The sequence below is a fragment of the Perissodus microlepis genome, chromosome 23 (assembly GCF_051167445.1).
Source record: "Perissodus microlepis isolate ML-2025 ecotype Zambia chromosome 23, ASM5116744v1, whole genome shotgun sequence".
NCBI lineage: Eukaryota > Metazoa > Chordata > Actinopteri > Cichliformes > Cichlidae > Perissodus > Perissodus microlepis.
This window is the reverse complement of record NC_140482.1, coordinates 24,979,289-24,987,195: the sequence shown is the minus strand read 5'-3', so window position 1 is coordinate 24,987,195 and position 7,907 is coordinate 24,979,289.

Here is a 7,907-nt window from a genome sequence, read left to right as displayed (position 1 = left end):
CCATGGCACGCTCCGGATTTTGAGCACATATTCCGTGGAACTCGGCTGGCTTTTGGAGGTCCCCGAAGTTGCCAAAAGCCTCCGCCTGTTGCCCCGCTCGCATCCAAGCCTGGGCCGCTTCAGGTGGGAGTGCTCCGTTTTTCTTCTGATGCTCACGCTCCAGCCTCTGCATTGCCGTCCCACACGTCAGAGGCTCAGCTGTACACCCTGTCATATTCCTCACCTCAGAGGAAGCGACGCTCATGCCGCCGTCACTTTTCACCTGCTGAGCAACTCCCAGTGGTGAGTTATAATGACTGCCTTTCACACATTTCACCTGAAGCCATAACTGAAAAGAACAATAAACTCACCCCAGACACTGTTGGAATCTCCCTTTTGGATGATGACATTGACTGGGAAAATTATTTTCATTCAGCTCCCTGGGATGGGGGGTTTAATTAAGGACAAGTCACACACTTCAAAACCTTCAAACTCTACTAAAACAAAGACTGTAAAATGTGGTGGGAAAGATGCAAAATTTATTTTTGATAGGTCTGTTTTTGTTGACCCGGTACATATTAACCCTGAGCCTGCCCATTCTAAGACTGTTTTTTCTGAGCCTGCTCCTTTGCCTGCTTGTGTTCCTGCTGCCAGGGCAGCTCGGGCCCAGCGTACCCCTGCACCCGTACCAGTTCCTCGGGTGAGGGAGGCTGAAGTCCAGTTGGTCCCTGCTCTGGTTTCCAGGCCGGCTGAGGCTCTGTCCGTTTCTGCACCCGTACCAGCTCCTCGGGTGGGAACAGCAGCTGCCCAGCCATTGCCGGTGCCTGTCCCGGCTTCCAGGGTGAGGGGGGCCGTGAACCAGTCCACCCCTGCACCCACGCCGGTCTCCAGGGTGAGGTCAGCCAGGATACAGCCCGTCTCCGCACCCATACCTACTCCTCAGGTGGGAGCGGCTAGTGTCCAGCAGGTGCCTCATGTTTTGGAGGCTTAGGAGAACTAGTACAGCTTAATGCTTATCCACCACCACCACAAACTTTATTACAACAACCACCACTACATCCTCTGCTTCAGTCAATAGCTCAGTCATTAGCTCTGTTAGCAGCCCAGTCCATAGTTCAATTTCCTGTGTTACCGTTAGCTCAGCCCTTAGCCCACTGTGCAGCTCAGCCATCTCCCCAGTGTTCAGCTCAGTCATTTGTTCCACCACCTGCTCAGCCTTCTGTTCAGCCAGTGTTCTCTGCCCCCACTGGTCATGCCACACCAGCTGGAGGGCCCGAGGAGCCCGTCCAGCCTCATGCCACGTCAGCTGGGGGGCCCGAGGAGCCCGTCCAGCCTCATGCCACGTCGGCCATTGCCTGGTCCAGCTTCAGCTGGTCCAGCTTCTGCTTCGCCTGGTCCAGCCTCTGCTTCTGCGTCGGCCTCGCCTGGTCCAGCCTCTGCTTCTGCGTCGGCCTCGCCTGGTCCAGCCTCTGCTTCTGCGTCGGCCTCGCCTGGTCCAGCCTCTGCTTCTGCGTCGGCCTCGCCTGGTCCAGCCTCTGCTTCTGCGTCGGCCTCGCCTGGTCCTGCGGCTGCCACGCCGCCGCCCAAGCCACGTTCTGCACCTCGGAATCGCCGGCCACTTTCCGGGCCACCAGCTGGACGTCATCGCCATCGAGGTCGGCCCCCAGAACTGTTTCCCCATTGCCGTCCGCATGGTCGGCCCCCTGAATTATTGGTGAATTGTACGCCAGTATTTTTTGTGCACGTTTTTGGTCTCTTTGTGCTCCTGTTTTGCTTTGTGTTTTGTTTTTTGAGTTCATCACTCGAGTCTGAGTCCTGCATTTTGGGTCCACCACTCCTGCTTGCCTGCCTGCCACACAGCCAACCATGACATACACGAAAGAAGACAACTGATGAAGTTTAACAGAGATCAGCGTTAGCAGGAATTTAGCTAGCTAGTTCACATCTGGAGATGATATTCCATTTTCTGGATGAAGTTGGAGGTACTAATTGGAAGGTTGGTGGTGTCATCCCTGGCTGCTCCAGTCTGTAGGCTACAGTATCATTCAGCAAGATACCGAACCCCAAGTTCCTCTCAGTAAATCCATTGTTGTGTGAATGTGTTAGACCACTTAGACATGGGAAAAAGTGCTTGTATAAATGTGCGCGTAAATTGCTGTATAAGATATTTTGTGATTTGAGTGCTTAAGTAGAATAGAAAAGAATTGTATAAGAATGAGTCAATTAACCATGAAAAAAGTATAAAAAAAAAAAAAAAAAAAAAGTAAATACTGCTTTAACTTTGGAGCTGAATGTCCAGGAAGATCTCCCAGTTTTCTCTTGGTCCCACCAGATTTGTGATGTTTTCCTTTTTTTGTTTGTTTGTTATGGCTCTGAGATAGGCTTTCCACTGAAGCCTATCTCAGAGCCACGATGAAGTTGTGGGTTGGCATTTTCTCACTGGTCTGCCTGACCTGGTCCACAGGAGCTTCTCTTTCCTGTACTTTCCTTCCTGCATCTGCTCCGAGTTAACACATTAGAATGCTATTTTAAGGCTGGCTGGCTACTGCTGTTCTCCACCAGATTATCGTCACTAGTATGGTAGTAATCAAGCAATCTTTGAAACTAGCAATTTATTGTGCTATCTTTCTAGTCATCCATTCGAAGACAGTTTGAATGGACAAACCTGCCACTCTAACCTGAGCCTAATCAACAGGTATGTTGGTGTCTGTACCTGCAAAGGAATGGAAAGTACTTACCTGTAAATCACATGCTTGCCCACCTTCTGCCATTGCATTCCCAGGCATGTTAGAATCCTGCCTGCCTACTGATAACCCCTCTGAAACTTTAATTCCAGTCTGTAACCTTTGAATTAAGTCACAAGTTCAAGGCTATCGCTTCATAGTCACCTTGGCCACTTATAACAGGTTTGCTTTTCTCTGTTAAAGCTTACAGTAACGTTCCTGCTGTGAAACCTCCCTTTCAAGCTATTTACTTCTTCCAAGTAAATCCACTTTTGCATTAAAACAAAATATATAAAAATTTTAGGTCTATTTTCGCTGTTAATTTTGAGTCAAAACATGACAAGTTTCTTATAATCTATTTACACATCATGGGCAATGCGCTACAACCATCAAATCAGTTGTCCTGAATGTCTAGCAGGGCCTGGATTTCATTAAATGTAATGGTTTAGAGCTTGATTACATAGTTACTACTACCCGCAACCTGTCGCAGTGTAATGTTAGAAATTACAGTTTTTTTTGTTTTGTTTTTTGGTCATAAGCAGAGAGTGCTTGCTAGCGCTGGCCTTAGAGAGTAAATGTGACGAAAGTATTCAGGAGAAAACGCCGCGTATATATTGTTTATCATGACTCTGGTTTTACGTGGCCTATCAACACAATTTAAAAACTGGTATATATCACCAGTTATGTGATTGGTTTACCACGATTACTTTAATTCTTCCTCATTCAAACAGCAGCACTCATGCGATTGTTTTGCCCCCTTAGCTCCAGGTGTTGTGCCAAACAGTGATTGTCTGCCAGAAAGTGATTGCCGTCCGCGGGAGTGCACGCAGCTGCTTAAAGCTGTAGCGCCCATAGACAGCTACTTCCGTGCAACTGATATAACGTGCAGTAAGCTGAACACAGCTTCAACCGTCTGTTTGTTGAAAAATAGTAACGCGACCGCACCGCATTTTCTTGTTAGTAACTGTAACGGCGTTGTAACAATAGAAATAGTAATTAGTTTGATTACTCATTACTGAAAAAAGAAACGTTGTTAGTAACGGCGTTACTTATAACAACGTTATTCCCATCACTGCTCATCATGCACAAGAACATGCTGACAAAACAGCGCGCGTTAGAATATCTTCTTTCCCTTTGCAATGACTTTAATGTGTCCATGGTACTTAACAATAGATACACCCAAACTGTCTTAAGTAAATTATTTGATAGCATCATATGGACTCTGTAACAATAAATAACAGCATAATCACCTGCTTCTCCAATGTATAGACAGACTTCACCTCCACTGTGTAGGAGAAGAGCTGATAACAATAGTCCTTGTTCTATTCTGCAGCCTTGGTGAGTTTTGACATGTGAACCACTTCTCCATTTCCAACAAGTTGTAGCAAGTGCCGCTAACAGATTTTTATGGTAGAAAGATTAAAAAGCTGTAACATCCTTTTCAAACCATCTGAAACTCATTCAAGAGGGATGTTTATAAACATTCTTCAGAGATTTTGCTCCATATTTAGATGATATTATCACACAGTTGCTACAGGTATTTCAACTGCAAATCCATGCGAGTCTCACATTCCATCCCAAATAGACTCTGTTGAATTGAAATCTTGTGACAATGGAGGCCATTTGAGTACAGTGAACTTAACATGTTCAAGAAACCAGTTTGATTTCAGCTTTGTGAAATGGTGAGTCCTGCTGGAAGCTGGTGTAGACTGTGGTCATAAAGGGATGGACATGGTCAGCAACAATACTCAGCAGGTAGGCTCTGGTGGTTAAACAATGCTGCCTTGGTACTAATGAGCGCAAAGAGTGCCACAAAATTATACCCCACACCATAACGTGACCAGCAGTCTGAGATGTTAGTGATGGGCAAGACGGGTACATTATTTCCTGGTAACATGCAACTGACTCACTTTAGGAGTCTACCTCAAATGGAAATTAGATAAACTGCAGGGTTTTTCTTTATTTCTCAATATCATCCAGTTATTACTACAAGCTCAGCAAGCTAAAAACAAAAACAAACAAACAACAAAAAAAATATCCCTTCAAATCAGCCTAGTTGCATGAGGGTGAATCTGCAAATAAAGTTAAAATCATTGATTGCTGAATCAAGTCTTGAGATGCTAGTTTAGGAGGTGGGATTGACAATTGAATGTTAAATATGCGGTTTTAAGACTTATATAGAACCACCACTAGGGGGTGATCAAAAATTTGGGTTTTAAATGCTGCAAAGCAGGAGGTTCGTCCATCTTGATAAACAATCCCTTGGCTAAACTAAGCTAGTAACTTAACTGTAACTTAATGTTACTTACTGTTACTGTGGAAGCTGTAGGCTCTTTCTTTATTATAGCGATTCATCAGGCTCAGTTAAAAACATTCTTTTGGAGGCATTTCCACATCAATTAAGGGACTAAATTTGAAGTTAATGGTGCATTAACCATTATATAAACCCATTAATCACAGCCTATACAGCTCAGTGAAATGGATGCTGGAGTTTGGCGTTGCGTCATGAAAAACTTCCTCCATCACTTTCACCCTCTGCTTTTGCTTCACTGGCACAATAATTGCTGCTTCTCTCAGCTCTCATCTTTCAAAGAGAAAGAGGAAGGGAGGTCGTTTAATGTTTACACGTCAACAGGAAGGCAAGAGGGCAAAGGTCAGCGGGGGTGACCTCCGAGGCGGTGCTGACAGCAGGAGACAAACAAACACAAAGAGAAAAGAAGGAGAGGAAAAAGGTTTGGAGGAATGCACGAGGGTAAGCGAGTATGTGTCTGCATGTGTGTGGGAGAGAGAGAGAATAATGGAGGAGGGAATCAAGACAGTTTCAAGGCTCCCCCTTTCTATTCGCTCGCTCGCCCTCGTTGTCTCGCTCTCTCTCTATCGCACATACACACACACGCTGCCAGACAAGGTCACACACACACAAACACACACACACGTTTTCATGCTTCACTGCCAAAGCCTTCAACGGTCTCTTTTCTCTCTCGCTCTCTTTCTCGCTGAAATGCAGACACTTGCTCACTCGCTCGCCGCTGCACTTGTCTGACCTGCTCGCTCTCTTTCCAGGGAGGGAAAATGAGGAAATCAATTAGACTCCCCACCTCCTCCTTCTCCTCCCGCCTCCTCCCTCCCCCCTTCAGTCCTTTCTGATGTGGGCGATTTCATCCGGCACGGACCGACTTCTCGTCTTTCAGATCTTCTGGTGTTTTGTTACGTTCAGTTTTTAGATGTTCAACTAGAAGCGCTGCGACTGATGCAGGCGGAGGGTTTATGAAGGTTTAACATATCATATGGAGCAGAAATAAGAGTGCAGGATCAGCCTTTAACATTTATCCTGAAAGTTTTAACAAAATGTTAAAAATGTTCTACCAAAATATCCGTCCTTTAAAAAACAAAAACAAAACATAATTTCAGCTACACTGAGTTATTCAAATATATACAAAAATCAATGACTTCAGTAGCTACTTGAATCAGAGCTGGGAAGTTAAATTCTGATGTAGACGGTCTTTCAAGATAACCAAATGGAGAACTGCTCAATGACACCATTTCACAAAAAGAGCAGGAACGTATACAGCGGTTCATTGAAACACATCTGTCTGGTCAAGGAGTCACTCTTGGCCCAGATGTGGTCCCAGCTATCTGTGAGAGGCACCTCATTGGCTGTAGCCCAAGTGAAAACAAAGAGATGGACTGTGCTTTCACCCTGGTAGATTCTTTAGCCATGTTTGCATCTGCTATACCAGATGAGTTTGTGAATGAAGATCAGTGTGGTGGTTTACCAGTTATTCCCCATATGCCAGTAGAGCAGCTAAGAGCAGAACAATGAGCTGACCCATGTTTGAGGGAAATTATTGCTCAATTTGAGACTGGGGACAAGGTTCCACCCACCGTTAGAAAACAACTGCTGGATATTCCCTTATTAATTAGGGAATTCAGTCGCCTTGAGCTACACAATCAAATACTGTACCGAACACAACAAGATGGAGGTTGTGTAACCTGGCAACTTGTTCTTCCAGAGCAGTTTCGAGACACAGTCCTCCGTAGCCTCCATGATGATATGGGCCACTTAGGGATTCAACGTACTCTCGACCTGGTGAGAACAAGGTTTTACTCGCCAAGGATGGCTGCAGATGTTGACAAAAAGGTTCAAACCTGTGATCACTGTGTTCTGAGAAAATCTCTCCCTGAAAGAGCTGCTCCTTTGGTCACAATAAAGTCCACCAGACCTCTTGAGCTTGTTTGTATGGACTTTTTGTCCACTGAGCCTGATAGGAGCAATATTAAGGATGTTCTCGTACTTACAGACCACTTTACTAAGTATGCCATTGCAGTCCCAACACCCAATCAGAAAGCTCAAACAGTTGCCAAGTGCCTGTGGGATAATTTCATTGTCCACTATGGCATTCCTGAACGTTTGCATAGTGACCTTTGACTTTGAGTCACACATCATCAAAGAACTATGCAACATCATGGGTATTCACAAGATTCGTACTACACCCTACCATCCCAGGGGAATCCCTGTAGAGCATTGTAATAGGATGGTGTTGAACATGCTTGGTACATTGGAAAACAAGGACAAAACACAGTGGCATAGCTTTGTGAAACCGTTGGTTCATGCGTACAATTGTACAAAGAACGACGTAACAGGATACTCACCTTATGAATTAATGTACGGCCGTAAACCCAGATTGCCCATTGACCTGGCTTTTGGTCTTCCCCTCAGAGACAACAGCTACAAGTCACATTCGCAATATGTGCAAAGTTTGAAGTCACGTCTGGAAGAGAGTCACAGGATCGCGGCACAAAATGTAGCAAAAATTGCTGACAAGAATAAGACCAGATTTGACTTGCGTGTAACTGCTTCTAAATTGGAAGAAGGAGACAGAGTTTTAGTGCGTGCTGTACGCCTGAGAGGAAAAATAAACTTGCTGATAAGTGGGAATCAGATGTTTATGTGGTGGTAAGCAGGCGGGACTCCCAGTTTACACCGCAAAACCTGAGAACAAGGACGCTCCTTGGCGAACTATCCATCGAGACCTCCTACTTCCTTGTGGTTTTGTCACACCTACTAAGGAGAAGCCTGTTATGACAAACTTCACACGCAAGCCTGTAACACGGCAATCAGCTAAACAGTCTGATGAGACTGAACCTTCTGAGACAGAGGAGGATACCATTTGGTTTCGTGAGAGGCTTCCCAAAGAAACCATT